This window comes from Eubalaena glacialis, chromosome X, assembly GCF_028564815.1.
Source record: "Eubalaena glacialis isolate mEubGla1 chromosome X, mEubGla1.1.hap2.+ XY, whole genome shotgun sequence".
Taxonomy (NCBI): Eukaryota; Metazoa; Chordata; class Mammalia; order Artiodactyla; family Balaenidae; genus Eubalaena; species Eubalaena glacialis.
The window spans coordinates 98,120,965-98,146,509 of record NC_083736.1 but is presented as its reverse complement, the minus strand read 5'-3'; the positions used below and the strand labels follow the sequence as shown (position 1 = coordinate 98,146,509).

The 25,545-nt window shown below is 34.8% G+C and overlaps 1 protein-coding gene across 4 annotated transcripts in view; it reads right to left on the bottom strand.

Annotated features, from left to right (window-relative positions):
- Nucleotides 1-25,545, bottom strand: part of PWWP3B (PWWP domain containing 3B) — a 112,397-nt gene that overhangs the window by 55,862 nt on the left and 30,990 nt on the right. The window contains exon 6 of one of the 4 annotated variants that reach the window (XR_009698897.1): nucleotides 18,795-18,964. The exons of the other annotated variants lie outside the window; for them this stretch is intronic. The gene's annotated coding sequence lies outside the window, so the exon portion shown is untranslated. Of the gene's footprint in view, nucleotides 1-18,794; nucleotides 18,965-25,545 lie in introns of those variants that run through there. 4 annotated transcript variants of the gene reach the window in all.

The following is a 25,545-nucleotide window of genomic DNA, read 5'->3' as shown; positions in this document are numbered from 1 at the left end:
TAGTGCTCAGGGACACAGGACAGAAGATAAATATGAGGCTGCTACTTTAGGGATTATGCTGGTCCCTAGGCAATGATGAAACCTACAGACTACCATGGATAATACATTCATAGGTAAGTGTTTTACATATATGCTATATTAAGATTAATTTTAAAAATAAAACTTAGGTACATTTGATGAATACCACATGAACTTATCAACAAAATAGGTAAGAACATACACAGTTTCTATAATATATGTTTATTCAGGTTAGAGAGACTGAGCTTACCGCAGCTCTACTTCTTATTAACAAGCACAGAAGGGACCCCTCTGAGGTCAGTTGGGGGACTCAAAAGCAAGAAGAACCCACCTCAAACCTCCTAGGGCCCATAGAGTATGTCCCAGGCAAGTCCAGAAATATACCTATATATAAACCAAATGAAGGTTTTCAAAACTTTTTTGTGTGTGTGAGGAGAGAATGGAAAATGAAACCAAGATACACAGCCTTTATAGTTAAACATAGAGGATAAATATTGGTAGGATTGCCAGATTTAGCAAATAAAATAACAGAAAGCCCAGTTAAACCTGAATTTCATATATACAACAAATATTTCATGGGTCATGCTTACACTAAAAAAAATTTCTTTATATGAAATTGAAATTAATTGAGTGTTCTGTATTTTATCTGGCAACTCTCATATTGGGATCATTCACAGCTGTACTTCCTAATCAGAGAGATATCCAGAAAGACATTTGTGGGCTTGAATTCTAGTTCTGCCACTCACTAGCTCTGTTACTTTCAGTATAACCTTTCTGTTTCTTCGTCTCCTCTTCCTAGTTTTATTTGCAGGGAGTATTTTTTTTTTTTAACACCACAGAGAATCATCTCAATTTAACACTCCCTTAATAGTGTTCTACATAAAACTCACAATTAGTCCACGTTTCAATAGGCCAACTTTCTTTAAATATTATAATTCATTCCTTCTTTTCCCTATAACCTCAAAGGCTGGAGATTTCTTAAAGCCCGTATAACTGCAAATGACTCAGGCATCGGTTTTGGGGTTTAAAAGCCAATGTTGCTTCTTTTTTTCTGGAAGTGAAAGGTATGTGAATTGGGTGTGCGATTCTTTCAGCATCTATTGATATTTCTCTGTTGTGCTTCAGGAAAGAACTGTTGTCATGATTATTCACTGCATTGTCTTCATAATAAAACAAAACAAAAACAACGGGAAACAAAGTACCATTAGAGGGGATAGAATAATTAATATAAGGTCTAGACCAAAATGAAATATTATGCATCCAACGAAAGAATGAGATGAATCTAAATATATTAATATAGAAAGAAAATAATATTACACACCAAAGAGACAAAATGATACCATTAATGTAAAAATCTCACACAGATGGAAAACAATACTCTGTATTATTTTCTTTGGACATGAAGATATATCCATATCTATGGAAAAAGATCTTGAATGGTATATGCAAAACTGATAAAATAGATTTGATCTGAAAGAAGTGGAGAAAGAGGATACTCAGGTGATGACAGTTGACTCTAATATTAGAGTCATATTGTAAAATTTAACTAGGCAAATGTATTTCTATTTTATATATGCACCTAAAATTACTTTCTGAAAAACAATGAAGAGATATAAAAATTATGTCAAGAATATATTTAAAGATTGAAAAATTGGACAATATTAATACAACATAAAAAAGAATTCAAGGGAAATAGCTTTTAAAAACATATAGAAAACATTTTATATTGATCAAAAAAACTATTCATTAAGAAATTGTCTACAGCTAAGGACATAGGCTTGTTAAAGATGCTTGCATCTATTGAATATATTAATGAGTTATTGGCCTGTAGTTTTCATTTTTTGTAATCTTTTTATCTGTTTATGCCTTCGGTAAAATTCTGTTGTCATGAAAAGAGTGTGAAGTGATCCTTTATTTTCTATTTTATAGAAAAATTCGTGTAGAATTGGTAATATTTACACCTTAAATATTTTGTGGAATTCCCCCGTGAAGACATTTGGTTCTGAAGTTTTCATTGTTGGAGTGATTTTCACTATGAATATAATTTCTTGAATAGATAGAGAACTATTAACGCTGTAGATTTTTTTTTCTGGCTGCTCCATGTGGCATGTGGGATCTTAGTTCCCCAACCAGGGATCAAACCCGTGCCCCCTGCACTGGGAGCGTGGAGTCTTAACCACTGGACCGCCAGGGAAGTCCCCTGCAGATTGCTTTTTGAGTGACTGCCAGTAGTTTATTTCAGGCAGCTAGTTTATATCATTTATGTTGTTGGATTTATGCATTAAAACTTATTCATAATATTTCCTTATTATATTTTTAATGTTTATAGTCTCTGCAGTGATATCTTACCTTTAATTTCTGATAATTGGTAATTTATTTCTTTTCTCTTGCTCTTTTTTTTTTTTTCTTGATCAGTCAGGCTAGGGTGCTATCAATTTTCTTGACCTTATAAAAGAATCACTTTGTGTTTTCATTCATTTTCTTTATTGATTTTCTGCTTTCAAGTTCATTGATTCCTACTCTTATTTTTATCATTTCACTCTTCCTCCTTGCTGTGGGTATAATTTGCTCTTCTGCTAATTTCTTAATGTGGTAGCTTAGATCATTGATTAGGGATCTTTCTTCTTTCTTATTCCGAGGATTTCATGCTATAAATTTCTCTCTAAGTATTGCTTTAGAAGCATCACAATAATTTGGATATGTTGTGTTTCATTTTTATTCCATTCAAAATAGTTTCTAATTTTTCTTATGGCTTCCCCTTTGACATATTGAGTTATTGATATTTATGAATGATGTTTAATTTTAAAACAGTGGGTATTAAAAGTATTTTTCTATAATTTATTTCTAGTTTAATTCCATTATGATCAGAGAAGGTATTTTGCATAATTTTAATATTTTAGTCTTAATGAGGATTTTTAGTGGTCCAAAATATGGTCTATCTTGGTAAATGATGCATATGCATTTGAAAAGAATGTTTATTATGCTAGTTGTTGTGTGGAGTGCTCCATAAATATCAATTAGATCGGTTAGTTCATAGTCTTGTCTAAATCTTATTCAAACTTACTATTTATTCCATAAATTATTCAGAGAATCGTGTTAAAACCTCCAACAATAAATGCATAATTTTCTATTTCTCCTTTAATTTCTGTCTTTTTTGTTTCAGTTATTTTGAAGCTCAGTTGTTAGGCACATACCCATTTGGGATTTTTAGTTCTTCAATTGAATCCTTTATCATTGTTATTCCCCTCTTTATCCCTTTAATGTTCCTTGTTCTGAAATCTAATTTTTACCATAGTAATATATCCACTCCAGCATTCTTTTGATTAATGTTTGCATGGTATGTCTTTTTCCATTATTTTACTTTATTAAATGGCTGTACATGGGTATATTTGACATAAAACACACTGTTAACATTTTTAAATTATACAACACAGTTTTTGTATAATACATAAGCTCATGAAATTATCACCACTCTCAAGATAGCAACATTTCATTCATTCCTAGAAGCTTCCTCACTCCTCTGATAATCCTTCCTTGTTCCCACTCCCTGCAGCCTCCCTCCTGTTCCACAGTTACTCATAGGCCTTGCATTTTCTGTGATTTCATATTAATGCAATAATGCACTATGTGCTTTCTCTTTGCTTTTCCTCTTTCACTATGATAATTATTTTGAGATTCATCTAGGTTGTAGCATATATCAATAATTCATTTTCATTACTGATATATTTCTATAGAGATATATACATAGGTATAGAGATATAGATGTAGATGTAGTTATAGGTATAGGTATAGGTATAGATATATTACAGTTTGTAGTTTATTCATTTACTTCTTTTTTTAAATTGAAGTATAGTTGATTTACAATGTTGTGTTAATTACTGCTGTACAGCAAAGTGTTTCAGCTATACATATATACATTTTTAAATATTCTTTTACATTATGGTTTATCATAGGATATTGAATATAGTTCTCTGTGCTGTACAGTAGGACCTTGTTGTTTATCCATTCTATATATAAAAGCTTACATCTGCTAACCCCAACCTCCCATTCTATCCCTCCCCCAACCCCCTCACCCTTGGTAACTACCAGTCTGTTCTCTATGTCTGTGATACTGTTTCTGTTTCACATAAGTCCACATATAAGTGATATCATATGGTTTTGTCTTTCTCTTTCTGACTTACTTCACTTAGTGTGATAATCTCTAGTTGCATCCATGTTGCTGCAAATGGCATTATTTCATTCTTTTTTTATGGCTGAGTAGTATTCCATTGTATATATGTACCACATTTTCTTTGTCCGTTCATCTTCAATGGACATTTAGGTAATTTCCATGTCTAAGCTATTGTGAATAGTGCTGCTATATTCATTTACTTCTTAATGGACATGTGGATTTTTCCTGTTTACGGTTTTTGGCTAATTCAAATAAAATTGCTATGAACATTTGTGCACTAATCTTTCTATGCACATATAGTTTCATTTCTTTGGGGTAAATATCTAAGAGTGGAATGTCTAGATCATATGGTAGGTATGTGTTTAACTTTTTAAGAAACTGCCAAACCATTTTTTTTCAGACAATCATTTTTATTGATAGCCCTGTGATCAGAAAGGAGGCTAATTAGAAACCTTTGGGAGAGGCTGAAATCAAAGGAAAAGAAATATATGAAAAAAATATCAAAAACACCTATGGCAAAAATAAAACATTTGTGTTTATACATAACCATTCATTTCATATAGATTTCTGTATAAATATGCTGTAAGTAATAGAGGAATAAAAAAAATGGGAGGTAGGAAGCAAATGCCCCACCCACCACTCAGCTGGCTCAGAGGACAATAAAGCCAGCTGACAAACATTTTCCATAGCACCAATCCCTTAGAGTTCTTTCTTCCTCTTTATTTTTATTTTTTATTGAGATATAGTTGATGTATGATATTATGTAAGTTACAGGTGTACAACATAGTGATTCAATATTTTCATAGGTTATACTCCATTTATCGTTATTATAAAATATTGGCTATATTCCCTGTGTTGTACAATATATCCTTGTAGCTATTTATTTTATACATAATAGTTTGTACCTCTTAATCCCTTACCCCTATCTTGTCCCTCCCCCCTTCTCTCTCCCCACTGGTAACCACTAGTTTGTTCTGTATATCTGTGAGCCTGTTTGCTTTTTGTTATATTCACTAGTTTGTGGTATTTTTTTAGATTCCACATATAAGTGATATTATACAGTATTTGTCTTTGTCTGACTTATTTTACTTAGCATAATCCCCTCCAAGTCCATCCACATTGCTGTAAATGGCAAAATTTCATTCTTTTTTATGGCTGAGTAGTATTCCATTATATATATATGCCACATCTTCTTTATCCCTTCATCTATTGATGAACACTTAGGTTGCTTCCATATCTTGGCTATTGTAAATAATGCTGCTATGAACATTGGGGTGCATGTATGTTTTCGAATTAGTGTTTTTGTTTTTTTCAGATATATACCCAGGACTGGAATTGCTGGGTCATATGGTAGTTCTATTTTTAGTTTTTTTAAAAATTAATTTTTATTGGAGTATGGTTGTTTTTTAATGTTGTGTTAGCTGTTCTATTTTTAGTTTTTTGAGAAACCGCCATACTGTTTTCCACAGTGGCTACAAGTAATTTACATTCCCACCAACAGTGCACAAGGGTTCTCTTTTCTCCACATCCTTGGCAACATTTGTTATTTGTGGTCTACCAAACTGTTTTTCAATGTGTCCGTACCATTTTATATTCCCACCAGCAGTGTATGACAGTTCCAGTTTCTCCATAACTTTCCAGTACTTAGTGTGGTTAATATTTTTAATTTGATTCATTCTAATAGGTGTGTGGTGCTAACTCATTTTTGTTTTAATTTAAATTTTCCTAATAATGAATGATGTTAAACATCTTTTGATGTACTAATTTGTTATTTCTATACCTTTTTTTTAAAAAACATCTTTATTGGAGTATAATTGCTTTACACTGGTGTGTTAGTTTCTGCTTTATAACAAAGTGAATCAGCTATACGTATACCTATATCCCCATATCTCCTCCCTCTTGCGTCTCCCTCCCATCCTCCCTATCCTACCCCTCTAGGTGGTCACAAAGCACCGAGCTGATCTCCCTGTGCTATGCGGCTGCTTCTTACTAGCTATCGATTTTAAATTTGGTAGTGTATATATGTCCATGCCACTCTCTCACTCTGTCCCAGCTTACCCTTCCCCCTCCCCGTGTCCTCAGGTTCACTCTCTAGTAGGTCTGCGTCTTTATTCCCGTCCTGCCCCTAGGTTCTTCATGACCTTTTTTTTTTTTTTTAGATTCCATATATATGTCTGTTGAAATCCTTTTCCCATCTTATGTTCTGTTGTTTATTATCTTATTATTGAGTTTTGTGATTTTATATTATGTTGGGTTGTTTATTTTCTTACTAAGTTCCGAGATTTTTTGTATATTCTGGATATGTGTCCTTTATCAAGGTGTGGTTTGAAAATATTTTCTCTCTGTAGCTTCTCTTTTCACTCTCTTAACAGTGTTTTCCAAGGAGAATAGCTTTGATAATGTCTAGTTTATCAATTAGTTTTGTTATGAATCATGTTTTTGGTGTCACATCTGAGAAATCTTTGCCTACCCAAAGGTCACAAAGATTTTTTTCCTATGTTTTCTTTCAGATGTTTTATAGTTTTTGGTTTTATATTTAATTTGATGATGCGTTTTGGAAAAAAAGTATGTAATATGAGGTATATTTCAAAGATAGAAAGAAAAAGGGACATATCTATGATCTCTATGAATGTTAGGCATTTCCTTTCCAACTCTTTAAGCTCTCTGGAGCCCTCACTTTCTACACTGCAGTGCTCGCTTCTGGGTTTCAGAGTGTATTACATTCAAGGCAGGGAGTTCAAAGAGAAAAAAATATGTTAAACCCACTGTCAGTTCCATGATACTTTGAATTTGGTTGTCCTTTCCCAACTTACCCGTTGCTATTTACATTTCAGAGTCCTCATATAGCTTCTCCATGCATTCTGTTCAAGTTTTATTTGTATTCAGTGGCAGAGATGGGTGATGTGCTTATTTTGTGTAACCTGGAACCAGAACCAACACTCCCATTTTCATGTTTCTACCACTACTTTCACCTCACAAACACACACATAGCCTACAAACCAACTCCCTTTTCTTCAGAGGACTAAAATGTTGATCAACCCAGAAGCTTACATTAGATGCCAGAAGCACCAGAAAGTAAAGCTGTATAAAATATACTCCATTGTTCAATGAATAAGCCCTGTGTACATAAATGTCCCAATAAGGCAGTGGAAGAATTCTGTTTCTCACAAATGTGCCCAGAAAACTCTCCCTTCTTTTAAAAAAGCCTTACATTTTACTATGCTAAGTAGTTCAATCACATACTTATCAGCTGGACTCTCAATTTGGATAAACAAAATGTTTTCTTATTGTGTACCATCTGTGCCAATAACTTACCCCAAACTTCCCAATTCTAAGGAAAGATTTTTTTTCAACTTCTCATTTAGTATAATATTTCCTTTTATCCTAAAATTCCAAATATATTTGAATGTTTTCTTTTAATACAAAGGCAGGTTTATATAAAGATGATATATAAATACATCTGAAGATAATGGCTTTTGAAATACACTCTGGGATTAGAATATCTCGGACTATAGCCCACGTTCTGTATTGCTCACCAAAGAACAGAAGTGACAAAGGCCTTTCAAGAGAAATCTCACAGAAAAAGGAATATATTCTCAGTGTCTGGTACAGTGATTTTTTTTCTTTTCTTTTCTTTTCTTTTCTTTTCTTTCTTTCTTTCTTTCTTCCTTTCTTCTTTTTCTTTCTTTCTTTCTTCTTCTTATTTTTTAATATTAGGATTTTAAAAACATCTTTATTGGAGTATAATTGCTTTACAATGGTGTGTTAGTTTCTGCTGTATAACAAAGTGAATCAGCTATACATATACATATATCCCCATATCCTCCCTCTTGCGTCTCCCTCCCACCCTCCCTATCCACCCCTCTAGGTGGACACAAAGCACCGAGCTGATCTCCCTGTGCTATGTGGCTGCTTCCCACTAGCTATCTATTTTACATTTGGTAGTGTATATATGGTACAGTGATTTTTAAGTTTGAAACTTTGAAATATCACCCAAAGTTCCTGAAATGGAACAATCCACAAAAAAATTTCCTACTTTTCTCTTCCTGCTAATTATTTATATTTATATTAAGTCATCCTGGAAAACTCATGAGATTTGAATGGCTTTATTTTTCTTTTGAAGTTAATATAGAAGATGTGTTAAGTACTTCTTTATGTTCCCTAGATTAGAATCAATTGAAAAATAAGATTTGGGTGACAGAGAGGTGGACATCAAAATGTTAGCTTTATTCCTGATATTTAACCAAAACGCTTGCAAATAATTCCCCCTTGAGCTAGACAAGTTTACTTATCCAATCTCTGTTACTGCTAGAAAATTGCTGCCTTCATCATTTCCTAGTACCACAGAAAGGGTCCATTTTAATTACAGCATAAAGAAAGCCAGAATGAACCCTCATTGTAGACAGTCAGATCCAATGACAAAAGAAGGGACTGATCCAGGCATACAATTTCTTCTCCCAAGCTCACCATTCATCCTCCCCAAGGGAGGGAAGTTTAGGGAGAGAGATCAGGAGTGTTACTGTGAAGTCCTTCAACAGGGAAACCAGTAGCCAGGGAAATGGAGGACCTTCGACCCACCTTCATCCCAATGTTTCATAAGGTCTTTGTTCTTTTAACTCACATGTCTTAACCATTAATTAGACTTAAGTAAGCCAAGTGTGTAGCTGCATATCCCATCACCAGATTTTATTAGAGGTGTCTTTTTACTCACCATATTGAAACTTTCTTACTTGCCAATTGAGCCCTGTGCTGCTGGTACTACAGTCAGTAGTACCATCAATTCCTTGTGGATTTCATCTAGCCACCTGGCTACCACGCTCTCATTAGCAAGATTTCCCACACCTGTAGCAGCAAATTATTCATTTACAAACATAGTCTTGCTTTCTCTGTAGTCCTAGTTTCCTACTCTAAGTTCACTCCCTCTCCTATTTCCCATCTTCCCTTACATCCGTCTATGTTGTTCAATATAGTTCATCAGAAGTTCTAATATAAGATCACATTTAGATATACCAATAATAAAATGACCAGAATGTAGAGATGCTCCAAATTTGAAAACGAATAAAAAGTTCCCCTTTCCCTTTATGAACTTCCCATAAATAAATAAACTCCAAAGAATTTAATAAAAATTATTTTGCTCCTATGTCACATTAAATTAAAACTCAAAGATCTTAAACTCCTCCACCATGTATTTTTTCTATTTAATTTTGGCCAAAGTCGTTCCTGATGCCTGGATAATGCTGAGATTATGTCAACAGCTACATCCTCTGATGTATTTCATTGGAATGAGTATAGTGCTTTTTAAAAAATCACTTTATTGAGGTATGATTGACATAAAAAGCTGTACATTTTAGATGTATACAACTTGAGTTTGGAGATAAGTATACAACCATGAAAACGTCACGTCACCACAATCTATGTCATAAACATATCCATCACCTCCAAAAGTTTTCTCCTGTCCTCTTTATTTATTACTATCATTTTTGTGATAAAAACACTTAAGATCTACCCTCTTAGAAAATTTTTAAGTATTCAGTATATTATTAACTGTAGGCACTATGCTGTACAGTAGATCTCTAGGACTTATTCATCTTGCATAACTGTTTGTACCCTTTGACTAATACCTCTCTGTTGGTAAAGTATTTTTAAGCCTCAGAAATCACAGGAGTTGAATCACAGGTTTCTCATGAGCTTCACTTTTTAAAAAAATACAAATAAAGAGGAGGTATCAAGAGATTTGATTTCCATATCACTCCTTCATTTAATTTATTTAACAAATGTTTTGAGGGTACCTCTTATGTGCCAGGCCCTAAGATATGAAGCAGAAATAAAAGAGTCAAAAAATCCCTCTGAAGGTGGTCCTGAAGCTGGCATTCTAAGAAGCTCATCATAAATACAAGTAGAAAACAAACAACTTCCAGATTTTTAAGGCAATTATGCCATGGAAAATTATGTTCCCAGAACATAGTACATGGTGTTGCCAAAGACCATAGCAACAATTGAATGGTATTTGATGAAATGAGGGTACATGGACACAATCTTAGCTTCAGTATTGCCAATCATTTATGCAACTTGTTTAGATGAGAAAGCTTAATTTTAAATTCAGTGAGAGAAATCTCCTTTTAAGAGGTCAATATGGAAAAAAAGAGGTCAACATGGAACCATATTATTTAAACATCTATGGATGAGTGGGAAAAACCCACTCATGAATACTGACTCCTCTATCAGAAGTGTCACTTGAGACATTGTTATCTTCTAAGTTTTGAAATTTGCAATGATTGGCAGCCCCAATGACAAGTTCTTGCCTGAAGTGCCTATCTTTACTATTAAGTATATTTCTGTCCTCTTAATTTCCACTTCTACTCCATGTTTCTCATATGATGATACTTAGTACATGTAGGTTTTGTTTAGTGACATAGTTTCCAGATTCTTTCATGAGTGTACATTTTTATTATATGCCATAATAGCTGCTACCACATATTCATGCAAAGGAATTGTATAGGCCTACGAAATCTGCTTAGAACAAATGTTAGCTCAGTAAGGTCACAGAATAAACTATCAACATGCAAAAATCAATTGTATTTCTATTTGCTGACAATGGACATGCAGAAACCAAAATTGAAAAAAACATAATTTACTATAATTGCAAATAAGTTGAAATACTTAGGTATACACTTATCAAAACACGTACAGGTTCTGTATGCTGATAATTACAAAATGCTGAGGAAAGAAATAAAAGACCTACATAAATGGAGAGGCATACTGTATTCATGGATTGGATGACTCAATATAGTAAAGATGTGAATTTATTTATAGGCTTGTTGCAATTCCTATAAAAATCTCAGTAGTCTTTTGTAGACATAGACAACCTTATTCAAAATTGTATATATAAAGGCACAGGATTTAGTATAGCCAAAACAATTTTGTAGAAGAAGAATAACACCACTCTATCCAATGTTGTGTGTATCTATATCTATATCTATACCATAAGGAAGATATTGTTGTACTGGTGCAGAGATACATACATAGTTCAAGGGAAAAGAATAGACAATCCAGAAATAGACTCATACAACTATGCTCAATTGATTTTTGACCAAGTTGTAAAAACAATCCAGTAGAGGAGGGATAGGCTTTTCAACAAATGGTGTGGAGCAATTGGACATCCAAAAATAAATAAACTGTGACCTAAACTTCATACCTGTTAAAAAACTTAATTCAAAATGGAGCACAGCTTTAAATGTAAAACGTAAAACTATAAAATTTCTGGAAAAAATAAAGAATGAGGGAAAATCTTTGGGAAATAAGGCTAAGCAGAGTTCTTAGTTCTTATACTAAAAGCACAATGAAAAAAAGGAAAACTTGATCAATTAGACCTCATTGAAATTGAAAGCTTTTGCTCTTGAAAGTCCATGTGAAGAGGATGAAAAGAAAAGCTACAAACTGGACAAATATTTGCACAGTACACATCCTACAAAGGACTAGCGTTCAGATTATATTAGAGAACTCTCAAAACTCAATAGTAAATAGAAGCTAGAAAGTAGGCCAAAGACATGAGCAGACATTTTACCAAACAGACTATACAGATGGAAAACAAGCACATGAAAAGATATTCAATATATTTAACCATTGGAGAAATGCAAATTAAAACCACAATGAGATATCACTACATACTTATTTGAAGGGCTAAAATAAAAGAGAGTGGCAGGAATTCCCTGGAAGTCCAGTGGTTAGGACTCAGTGCTGTCACTGCCAGGGCCCGGGTGCAATCTTTGGTCAGGGAACTAAGATCCCACAAGCAGCGTGGTGTGGCCAAAAAAGAAAAAAATAAAGAGAGAGGGGCAATGCTAAACATTGGTGAGGATGCAGAGAAATGGGATCACACATATATTACTGGTGGAAAGTAAAAATGATATACACTGTTCTGGAGAATTGTTTGGCAAGTTCTTATAAAGCTGAGCACGCAATTACCATAGGACTCAGCAACTGCACTCTTAGGGATTTTCCTCAGAGAAATGAAGATTCATTTTTATAAAAAATATTCACACAAATGTTCACAGCAGCTTTATCTGTAATAGTCTAAAATGAAAACAACTCAGTTATCCTTCAAAGGGTAAGTGGTTAAAGAAACCATAGTTTCTTTATATTACAGTCATACTGTGGAATACTACTCAGCAATAAAGATGAATAAGCTATACACACAACAACTTGAATGAAACTCCAGGAAATTATGGTGAGTGATAAAAGACAAACCCAAAAGGTTATAAATCTTATTATTTCATTTACATAACATTTTTGAAATAATATTTGAGAAACGGAGGATAGATTAGTGTTTGCCACTGGTTAGGGATGGGTGAAGGAGGAGAGGGAGGTAAGTAAGTTTATGAAAGAGCAACAAAAGAGATCCTCATGGTGTTGGAACTGTTCAGTATTTTGACTGTGGTGGTGAATACACAAACCTACTCAGGGAAAAAGATGTATATAATTAAATACACATACAGAAGCTCAAGTAAAACTGAGGAAATCTAAGTAAGGTTGGTGGATTGTGTCAATATAAATAGCTTTGTTGTGATATTATGCTATACTTTTGCAAAGTGTTACCAATGAGGCAAATTGGACAACAAAACGTAAAAAGGGTCTCTTGTATAATTTATTATAACTGCTTGTGAATATACAGTTATTTCACAAGAGTGTAATTTTTTAAAAAGTTTAAAAAACAGAATTGAACAAAAAATGGCGTAGTAGATAACAAGAAAATTCTGTCCTCCACAAAAGCAATGAGTAAACTGGGGGAAAAACCTATCTGAATCAACTTTTAAAGAACTCTGGACACTGACCAAAAGCTTGCAGCAACCAGGGAAAGAATCAAGGAAAAAAGGCTGAAACTTGATAAGAGATTTTTGTGATATTTTAAATTACCCTGGTTCCATTCCCCACTCCCCAGTTTGGTGGTGGCATTGAAGACAACAGGCTGCATTCTCCGTATGGGTAGCTGTACTAGAAAGATAATAGGGACCTTATTGTAAAAGAAAGGTGGTTGATTGTTTTGGTCTGTCTCGTGCATCCCTGGAGTACTGGTTTAAAGACTTGCTCTTATCACACCTAACTCTCCCAGCCCTGTGGTGGTTACTGGGTACATTTTTTGAAAACACTCAAAGTCAAATCAGTTGCTGCTGCCCAGGGTAATGGATTACAGTTGGGACAATTAATAGACTCACCAAAATGCCTAGGAAAGTCTGGGAATGAGACATTTGGGAAATGAGGGCTAGGAAAACTATGACATATTCCTGAAAATATAGAAAGCCTCTTACAAGCCCAGAGTAGAGTGTATACTAAGAAAAGACCTGAGAAGGCTATAAGCTCTCATCTCTGGCTGACTTCTATGCTCTGCAAGCAAAAAAAAGGACAAAAGGCAGAGTCACAAACTGACAGGCTCAGTGTTGAAGACATGCCTCAACATACACAAAGGCCCTGTCTGCAAAAACTGGGATTTTAAAAATTCCAGGCCTTTAAGGGAATCTTTGTCAAATCGCTAGCTGACCACTAAGCAAGTGGAAGAAAAAAGAGATTTCAATGTCTACAAATGAGAAGGAATTCAGACTTTACAAAATTAGTACAGAAGTCACTAAACAAACAAACAACGACTCCTACAAAGACTACGACAATAAACTTGGGAGAGGTAGGAGAATCTTATTTACTGAGTGCACCAATTGTAATATTCAAAATTCTCAGTTTACAAAAAAAATTAAGAGACAAACAAAAGCACAAGAAAGCACCGTCCATACACTAGAAGAAGACAGTAGAACTGCTCCTGAAGAAGTCCAGCATCTCCTTCACACCAAAATCAGATAAAGACATTACAAAAAAAGGGAAAACTCTAGAACAATACCTCTCATGAACATGGATTCAAAAATCTGCAACAAAATCCTAGCCAACTGAATCCAACAATGTATTAAAAAAGCAATACATCATGACTAAGAGAGATTTATTACAGGTATACAAGGGCTAGCTTATTATTCAAAAATCAATTCATGTAATTCATCACATCAACAGGCTAAAGAAGAAAAATCACATGATTATATCAATAGATGCAGAAAAAGCTTTTGATAAAATCCAACACAGATTCATGATAAAAACTCTGAAGAAGCTAGAAATAGAGGGGAACTTCCAAAACTTGATAAACAATATCTACAAAAAAAACCTACAACTAACAAAACACTTAATGGTGAGAAACTAGATGCTTTCCTCAAGTTCAGAAACAAGGCAAGATGGCCAGTTTCACTACTCCTATTCAGTATTGTACTGAGAGTCCTATTTAATGCAATTAGACAACGAAAGGAAATAAAAAGAATACAGTTTGGAAAGGAAGAAATAAAGCTCTCTTTGTTCATAGATGATATCATTATCAATGAAGGAAATCCCAAAAGAATCAACAAAAATGTCCTGGAACTAGTAAACATTTATGCAAGGTTGCAGGATACAAGGATAATATACGGAAGTCAATTGCTTTCCTGTATATCAGCAATGAACAGTTGGAAATTTAAATTAAAAACACAACACCATTTACATTAGTACAAAAACCTAAATACCTAGGCATAAATTTTATAAAATATGTACAAGATCTGTATGAGGAAAGTTACAAAATTCTTTTATTACTTTTTATTACAAAAGTAATAAAAGATCTAAATAAATAAATATTTCATATACATGAGTAGGAAAACAATATTGTTAAGATGTCAGTTCTTCCCTACTTGATCTATAGATTCAACACAATCCCACTCAAAATTCCAGCAAATTATATTATGGATTAAAAAAACCCTGATTCTAAAATTAATAGGGAGAGGCAAAAGGCCCAGAGTAACTAAGAGAATGCCGCATTATTTTCCTTTTTCTTGAGTAATTACTCTGGCTAGAACTTCCAGCATAATATTTCAAAGAAGTGGTGAAAACAGGCATTCTTGTCTGGCTTCTGATCTCAGGGGAAAGTTTTCAGTCTTTCATCAGTATGTATATTGGGTGTGGATTTTTCTTAGATGCCCTTTATCAGGTTGAGGAAGTTCTTTACTATTCTGAGATTGTTGAGGGTTTTAATCATGAAAGGGTGTTGGAAATTGTTAATGTTTTTTTCTACATCAGTAGAAGTGATCATGTGGGGTTTTTCCTTTATTCTATTAAGATGATGTATTACATTGTTTGATTTTTGTATCATGAACTGCCCTTGAATTCCTAGGACAAATTCCACTTAGTCATAGTATCTGATCTTTTAAATTTGCTGTTGTATTCAGTTTGCTAGTATTTTGTTGAGGATTTTTGCATCTATATTCATGGGGGTATTAGTCTGTAGTTTTCATATTGTTTTTGTCTGGCTTTAGGAACAGGGTAATGCTGGCCTCACAAAATGAGTATGGAAGAATTCCCCCCTCTATTTTTTCAAAGATTCTGAGAAGGATAAATGTCCATTCTTCTTTAAAAGTTTGGTAGAATTCACCAGTGAAGACTGGTCAACGGCTTTTCTTACTTGAGAAGTTTTTGGTTACTTATTTAATATCCTTATTTATTATAGAACTATTCATATTTTCTATTTTTTCCTGAATCAGTTTTGATAGTTTGTTTACTTCTAGGAATTTGTCCATTTCATATAACACACAATTTGTTGATATCCTGTCATTCATAGCATTCTTATTATCCTTCTGATTTCTGTAAGTTCAGTAGTAATGTACTCACTTTTATTTCTGGTTTTAGCAATTTTTATCTTCTGTTTTTCTTAGTCTACATAAAAATTTCTCAATTCTGTTGATCTTTTCAAAGAACCAATTTTGGTTTTGTTGATTCTTTCTACTGTTTTTCTTTTTTAAAATATTTATTTATTTATTTGGTTATGTTGGGTCTTAGTTGCGGCACATGGGATCTTCGTTGCGGCATGCGGGATCTTTTTCGTTGCGGCATGCGGGATCTTTAGTTGCGGCATTTGAACTCTTAGTTGCGGTGTGTGAACTCAGTTGCAGCATGCGAACTCTTAGTTGTGGCATGTGGGATCTAGTTCCCTGACCAGGGATTGAACCTGGGCCCCTGCATTGGGAGCACAGGGTCTTAGCCACTGGACCACCAGAGAAGTCCCTCTACTGTTTTTCTATTCTGTATTTTTATACCTCTGCTGTAAGTTTATTATTTTCTTTCTTTTGCTAGCCTTGCATTTAGTTTGCTCTTTTATTTATGGTTCTTTAAGATACGATGTTAGATTATTGATTTGATACCTTTTTTTATAATAGGCAATTATGATCATAATTTTCTCTTTGAGTCCTGCATGTGTTGCATCCCATAATTTTGATATATTGTGCTTTTATTTTCATTCATCTCAAGTTACTTTTAAATTTGTCTTGTGTTTTCTGCTTTAATCCAGTGGTTGTTTAAGTGTGTGTTGTATAATTTCCACATATTTGTGAATTTTCAAGTTTTAGTTATGTTATAGATTTCTAGTTATATTCTTTTGTGGTCAGAAAATATACTTTGTATGATTTCAATCAATCTTTTTACATTTATTGAGTCTTGTTTTGTTGTCTAACATATGGTTTATCCTGGATCCATGTGCACTTGAGATGAATGTGTGTTCTGCTGTTGTATGGTGAAGTGTTCTGTATATATATTTTATGTTCAATTGGTTTACAGTGTTGTTCAAGTTCTCTATTTCTTTATTGATCATTTCTGTAATTCTATCCATTATTGTAAGTGGGTTATAGAACACTACATCTATTATTGTAGAAAATATTTCTCCCTTAAATTCTATCAATTTTTGCTTCATATATTTTGGGGTTTTGTTGTTACCTGTGTATATGTTTTTATTTTAAAAAAATTTAAAATATAATTAATTTTATTTAGTTTAATATAATTAACTTTGAATATAATTAATATAAGTTATTTTTAACAGTCAAATGTAATTCCATAATTTGGTGATTTAAAAAATTTTTTATTGGAGTACAGTTGCTTTACAATGTGTTAGTTTCTACCGTACAGCAAAGTGAATCAGCTATATGTATACATATATCCCCTCTTTTTTTGATTTCCTTCCCATTTAGGTCACCACAGAGCATTGAGTATAGTTCCCTGTGCTATACAGTAGGTTCTCATTAGTTATCTATTTTATACATAGTATCAATAGTGTATATTTGTCAATCCCCATCTCCCAGTTCATCCTACCCCACCTTCCCCCTTGGTATCCATACGTTTGTTCTCTACGTCTGTGTCTCTATTTCTGCTTTGCAAATGAGATCATCTATACCATTTTTAAGATTCCACATATGTGTATTAATATATGATATTTGTTTTTCTCTTTCTGACTTACTTCACTCTGTATGACAGTCTCTAGGTCCATCCACATCTCTGCAAATGACCCAATTTCATTCCTTTTTATGTCTGAGTAATATTCCATTGTATATATGTACCACATCTTCTTTATCCATTCATCTGTCGATGGACACTTAGGTTGCTTCCATGTCCTGGCTATTGTAAATAGAGCTGCAATGAACATTGTGGTACATGACTCTTTTTGAATTATGGTTTTTTCAGGGTATATGCCCAGTAGTGGGATTGCTGGGTCATATGGTAGTTCTATTTTTAGTTTTTTAAGGAACCTCCATACTGTTCTTATATGTTTTTAATTGTTATATAGTCTTGATTACCTGACCCTTTTACCAATATATAATGTCCTTCTTCGTATCTTTTAATTTTTAAAAATCTAATATTAGTATACACAACCAACTCTCTTTTGGTTACTCTCCTCAGGTTTATTTTATTTTTTCTGCTGTTGTATACTGTAGTTTTTTGCTTAGTTACTTTTCTAATTTTTCTATTTTTGCAAAGAGTGTATTCTTTGTTGTGTGTAGTCACTGAAGTCTCTGTTCTGTTAGCCTAGTGGCCAGCTACTGATTTGACAGAGATTTCCTTAAAAGCCTGGAGTCAATAGAAAAAGAGAAAGTAAAAGAAGAAGAAGAAGGAAGAGGAGGAGGAGGGGAGAAAGGAGGAGGAAGACAGTGGGGAGGAGGAAGAGGAGGGGGAAAGGAGGAGGAGGAGGAAAGGAGCGAAAACAAACAAACAAACAAACAAACAAAACCTCTCCTGTTTTTTGTGCATTGACTCTGAGTTGGGGCACGCTTTCAGTGCTTAGCCAGGCCATTAAGAACTCAGCCTTCAGTTTCACTTCCTGCTTATATTGAACCTTAAGGTCAGCAGAGGTTAAAACTCGGGCCTTCTCAGGTCTTTTGTAACTATGCATCTATTCTTGGGTATACATGTGTCCTTTGAGAGTCCCCAATATAAACAAAAGCATTTCAAAACCCTTAATCCTCCATGTGTCTCCTTCCCCAGCTTCTTCCTTGCAAGGCTTTTCAGTTCGTCTGCTTCTTGCCATGTCTGTTACTCCTTGCTCCAGATGGTGGCTTGTATGTTCCTTTACAGGCTTTTGACATATACCTCCAGGGAGGCTACTCAAACCTTGAGAACATTTTGAGGGATGCAAAACAAAGAGAAGCCCCTGAACAGCTCTCCTCAGGGAGCTGCCGGATAGGTCACAATACACAATCACATTTCTTTGAAAACAAGGTTCATGTTGCTCCTCTGGCACTAACAAGCCATTCCAGGCATGTGGGCTATCATCCACATGGGCATCTCTGAGCTGGCGAGTGGCAGATGATAAGCAGGTAAATAAAAATGCCTTGACACTCTGTTAGCAACAATTATCAGCTTCTTTCTTCTTTAAGGACTCCCCAGGTTGTTGCGTTTTTAAAACTGTGGTTAAAAAAGCCACATAACATAAAATTTACCATCATAACTATCTGTACTTGTATAGTTCAGCACGCATAAGTATATTCATATTGTTGTGAAACAGATCTCCAGAACTTTTTATCTTGCCGAACTTAAACTCTACATCTGTTAAATAGTGATTTCCCTTTCCATCCTCCCCTAGCTACTGGTAACTCCCATTCTACTTATGTTTCTATGAATTTGACTATTTTAAATACCTAATGGAAGTGGAATCATACAGTATTTGTCTTTTTGTGACTGGCTTATTTCACTTAGCATAGTATCCTCAAGGTTCATCTATGTGGTAAGGTGTGATAGGATTTCCTTCCATTTTAAGGCTGAATAATAGCCCATTGTATGTATATACCATACTTTGTTTAGTCGTTCATCTGTCAGTGAACATTATATCCCTTCATCCGTCAGTGGACATTTGGGTTGCTGTTGAATGTGTTTGATTAGATTCCGGAGTTTCAAAAAAATTGATTCTGACAGTTTTATGAAGCTTATTCGTTGCTTCAGTGGATTGAAAGATCCTTGGACTTCTCTACTCCACAATTTCAGCAGGCCACTTAATAAATATTTTTAAAAAATTCTACATCACACATTGAAATCAACAATGAAAATGTGTATAACATATTACAATTTTTATTTGCAACTATTTTACCTGAACATGTCTTCCTCTTAAAACATTAACTTATGAAGTAGAAGGAAAATGGAATATTCCCATTGAATAGGAAATGCAATATAATTTTTATTAAAGGAGATTCTGTAAAGCGAGAGAGAAATCAAGAAAGTGGGTCTCATTCTTCCCATAAATTCAGCTACAATAGTAATTACTGTGAAAAAATATGTAAATGACATCACATGTGAGGTGCAGTTGACCTACCATAAGGATTAAAAATGCAGTCAGGTCTAGGTTAAGTCCTTAGTATTTATTTTCACATCAAGTTCTTAAAATAAAATAGTTTTTCTAACATTTATTTTTTAAAAAGTCATGTTTCAAGTTAAGATAAACAGTTAATTGGCTTCAGATTTTAACTTTTAATCATGTATGGAAGCATACTTCATTTTATTGTATTTCACTTTATTGTGCTTCACAGATACTGCATTTTTTAAATTGAAGTATAGTTGATTTAAAATATTGTTAGTTTCAGGTGTATAGCAAAGTGATTCGAGTTTTGTTTTGTTTTGTTTTTTTTGCAGATTATATCCCATCATAGGTTATTACAAGATACTGGGTATAATTCCCTGTGCTGTACAGTAAATCCTTGTTACTTATCTATTTTATGTATAGTAGTTTGTATCTGTTTATCCCATACCCCTCATTTGTCCCTCCCTCTCCCCTTTGATAACCACTAGTTTGTGTTCTGTGACAGAAACAGACTCACAGGCTGTTTCTGTTTTGCATACACATTCATTTGTATTATTTTTTAGATTGCATATAAAAATCATACCATATAGTATTTGTCTTTGTCTGGCTTATTTTACTAAGAATAATATTCTCTAGGTTCATCCATGTTGCTGCAAATGGAATATTATATTGTGTTTTTTTACAAATTGAAGGTTTGTGGCAACCCTGAGTCAAGCAAGTCTATTGGCACCATTTTTCCAGCAGCATTTTCTCACTTTGTGTCTCTGTGTTACATTCTGATAATTCTCGCAGTATTTCAAACATTTTCATTATTATTATATTTGTTTTGGTGATCTGTGATCAGTGATCTCTGATGTTACTAATGTAATTGTTTTGGGACTCCATGAACTACACGCATATAGGATGGCAATCTTAATAAATGTGTGTATTCTCACTGCTTCACCAACTGGTCATTCCTCCATCTCTGTCCCTCTCCTCAAGCCTCCCTATTCTCTGAGACACAACAATTTGAAATTAGGCTAATCAATAATTCTACAATGGCCTCTAAGTGTTCAAGTGAAAAGTCACTTGTCTCTCACTTGAAATCAAAAGTTAGAAATGATTAAGCTTAGTGAGGAAGGTGTGTGTTGAAAGCCGAGATAGGCTGAAAGCTAGGCCTCTGGCGCCAAACAGTTAGCCAAGTTGTGAATGCAAAGGAAACGTTTTTGAAGGAAATTAAAAGTGCTGCTCCAGTGAACACACGAATGATAAGCAAGGGAAACAGCCTTATTGCTGGTATGGAGAAAGTTTCAGTGGTCTGAGTGGAAGATCAAAACAACCACAACATTCCCTTAAGCCAAAGCCTAATCCAGAGCAAGGCCCTAACTCTCTACAATTCTATGAAGGCTGAGTGAGGTGAGGAAGCTGCAGAAGAAAAGTTTAAAGCTAGCAGAGGTTGGTTCATGAGGTTTAAGGAAAGAAACCATCTTAATAACATCAAAGCACAAGGTGAAGCAGCAAGTGCTGATGTAGAAGCTGCAGCAAGTTATCCAGACCATCTAGCTAAGAAAATTAATGAAGGTGGCTACACGAAACAACAATTTTCAATGTAGATGAAACAGTCTCATATTGGAAGAAGGTGCCATCTGAGACTTTCATAGCTAGAGAGAAGTCAATACCTGGCTTCAAAGCTTCAAAGCACAGGCTGACTCTCTTGTTAGGAGCTAATACAGCTGGTGACTTTAAGTTGAAGCCAATGCCCATTTACCATTCTGAAAATCCTAGGGCCCTTAAGAATTATGCTAAATCTACTCTGTGCTCTATAAATGGAGCAACAAAGACTGAATGACAGCACATCTGTTTACAACATGGTTTACTGAATATTTTATGTCCATTGTTGGGGACCTACTGCTCAGAAAAAAAGATTCCTTTCAAAATATTACTGCCCAACGACAATGTACCTGGTCACTCAAGAGCTCTGATGGAGATGTGCAGTGAGAAATTGTTCTTGAAAGGAAGTCAATCAGTGCGGCAAATTTCATTGTTCTTATTCTAAGAAACTGCCACAGTCACCCCAACCTTCAGTAACCACCACCCTGATCAATCAAAAGCCATCAGTATTGAGGCAAGACCTTCCACCAGCAAAGACTATGACTCATTGAAGGCTCAGATGATGGCTTGAATTTTATAGCAGTAAAATATTTTAAAGTTAAGGCATTTACTTTTTTTAGATACAATACTATTGCACACTTAACAGACTACAGTGTAGTGTAAATATAACTTTTATATGCCCTGGGAAACCAAAAAATTCATGTGACTCCCTTTAGTGAAATATTTGCTTTATTGAGGTGGTTTGGCACTGAACCCGCAACATCTCTGAGGTATGCCTGTATTTAACCATATTCAGGTAATTGTCATATTTACCTAAGTGGAGGCTTTTTTATGTAATACATTTCCAAACTCCTAGATCCTGGCTCATTTACTCCTTCTAGCAGCCTGGAATGACTTGCCAGTCAGCATTTATATTACTAAAACTTATAAGCTACTCTATGAATAAGCCAGATGATAAAGCTTTCTTGGCTTATGACAAATGACTATGTATTTAGAGATACAGGAGTCAGACCAAAGTGCTTACATTTCCTACAGTTTATACCACACTAGATGGGCTCTTAAGCAGTCAGCCTGGACTCATACTCATAGATTAGCCAGATCATGAATACAATGACTCTAGCTGCCTTCTACATGTTGTCAGATGGCTATATTAAGAGGATCCAGTCACTATCAGTTAGGAAGACAACCAAAAACCTGTCTGTTTTAAGAAGCCATCCAGCCATTGAAGAATTGATACTCCCATAAATGAAATTTCAGGGAAGTGTATAGTGAAGAATCTTTCTCAAGGCTGCCAAAATGATTTATTGCATGCTGAGATTTCATTCACACACATAATAGACTGCATTAACTTTATTTTTTAAATGCAGGTTGTTTTCTGGCAAAACCAATTGAAGTTAGTGATAATATATAAGATATTATCTGTCATTGGTTTGATGTCTCAAAGCTATTTTTCCAAAAATAAATAGGCATAATAGGGGAAATTCAGGAATTATCTTAAAAGGAAATCCAACAGTTTATACCAATGAAGCAAAAAAAAACTGATTTATATTTCTGGAAAAATATACATTAAATTTTAAAAATTGTTATTGCCCAATATCTGACACCAGTGACTTTTTATGTAAAAAAAAAAAGGAATGTGATTTCTATTTTAAAATATTAAGTACACTTAAAAGAAATGAAATAAAATAATTTCCTTTAAATTTGAGGAATTGGCCCATTTCATCTAAGTTATTTAATTTGTGTTTATAGAGTTATTGATAGTATTTTATTATCCTTTTAACATCCATGGGATCAGTAGTGATGTCCCCTCTTTCATTCCTGATATTGGTTATTTGTGTCTTCTTTTTCTTGGTTATCCTAGCTAAGAGTTAGGTTTCATTGATTTACTCTATTGTTTCCCTCTTTTCAGTTTTTTTTTTTTGATTTCTGCTCCAATATTTACTTTCTTTCTTCTACTTGTTTTGGATCTAATGTGCTCTTCTTTCTCTGGTTTTCTAAGGTGAAAACTTAAGTTGTTGATTCTGGCAAAAGGGATAGGGGGAAATGTTGGACTCTGTCTTATCCAGAACTGGAAATTACTGATTTTTAATAGCTTTCATACATGAATAAGTTTAAAATCTTTAATACATTTTTGATTTGGTGATGCCTACTTATATTTTATAAAATATATACATAATTATTGCTGGTTATCTTAGCTTGAGCGTCCACAAAAGAGAGTGTGATACAAGGGTTTCCATTTGAGTAGCTCATTTGGCAAGAGATTCTAGTGAGTCAGAGTAAGAAAAACGTGTGGTGAAGCAAGGAAGAAAAGTCAAATAAGGATGTGTTATGAAACTGCACATCACTACAGGCAAGTGGTGCTTGACCCTATGGGTCCAAAGTCGGCATCCATTTTTGTGAAGATGAATAACTACCACCTCTAAGATAGAATGGGTGCAGTGCATTCAATGTAGAATGAGGTAGCTGGATGATATCCTTGAAGGAAGGGACAGAATTGAGTGCCCAGCATCAGATGTTGCTCTTGGGGAGTTATACATTCAGAAGTGGGAGTAGCTTGATCATCCCTGGAGAGAGAGAACCAGTGCTGTTGAACTCAAGCTTAGGCTCCATCCCTGCCATCAGGACAATTCATGGATTCATTGTGCCAGAACCATGATGACTGAGGAGAGAAGCTGTTTGACATCCACATGAGTCATCAGATCCACTTGGTTGTTAAGTGCCTTCTCTACAGTCAGTTCCTTGGATGGCCATTAATATGAGGCACAGAGACACATAGGCTTTGTTTCCATTCTCATAGTTCTAACCACATGCCTCATAGCCAAACTTTCTTATCTTCAATTTCCAATCATTCTTCTTCCAAGACCTTGACATACCAGCCAAATCATTCACCACAGTCCATGAGACCACCTCAAGCTACTACTCCCTCCATACAAAGTGAAGAACCTGGTGTAATGCTCACAGCTCTGCCAACTGGAAGTTTTACCCTTCAACATTATTCTTTAGGGCTACTCTAACTGAAGCTGAAGTGTGGTGGCAGTCCGTTTATAGCTACCATTAATATTGAATGCTCACACATCTGTGCACCAGTCTTGATAAATTCCTCTTCCATTAGTTGGTCATAGATCACCCCCTGCCTCACGAGGGGCATCACTGTAACAGTGGTCAAAGGCATGGGGGTTTGTGCAATCAGTCGGTTTATTTGTGCTTTCTCAGGCTGGATCCTGGAGCATTTCCATCGTGGGTGGACTGCTACTGAGCCTGCCAGACCTTATTGCTTGGTGAATCTTATAACGTACAACTTGTGGTGGGCAGCTCCTGTCGTATAGTCACTTGTTAACTCTTGGTTAGGCACTCCATATATACTAACCTCAATAGCATATAAGGAGCTATGTTTTAATTGGCAAGTAGTTTACTGACATAGGAGGTATGGCTTTTGTTCAGAACCCCAGGATTCTGTGTTGCAACTCCCATATTGTGGCTTAGAATGACTTAGATAGTGCATCCTTATCCATCACAGATGCTGTAAGCATTATCAGATATGCTGAGTCATATGGCCTGAGTAGCAGAACAACTTGCACTGCAGATCTGAAAACTTGGTGGGGGACCACAATTTTCCACTGCAGCTGCTAACATCAGACTTTGACTTGCCAAGTCTCATGTTTTTCTTTTTGTACAAAAGAAGTGAGCTGTTCATACTCTAGCCCTGGAATACTATCTATAAGGCATTGCCACAGATTTCTGTCAGTCAAACTAGTTTGACTCCACTCCAACCTTGCTTTGCATTATGGTAATTATACCCAACTTGCTCCTGAGGTTTTGTGTTGCTACCTGGGCTCTGACATTCTGGAATCTTATCATCTCCATTGCAACATAGTTTAGTTCCAGTCATGGCTTGCAGAGGAGATCCAACATTGAGTTTCTCAAAAATGTCAAGTGTTCCCCCTCACCAGCACAGTCTTTATTATTGTAGTGTCTTCTCTGCCCTCCTAGGGAAAGTAGTTTAGAGATAGGTCCTCGTCTCATGCAATAAATTATTTCTAATACCTTCACTCCCTTTGACCTTCTCACCAATTCCTCAGTACTCTGGCAAGGAAGTTCTAATATC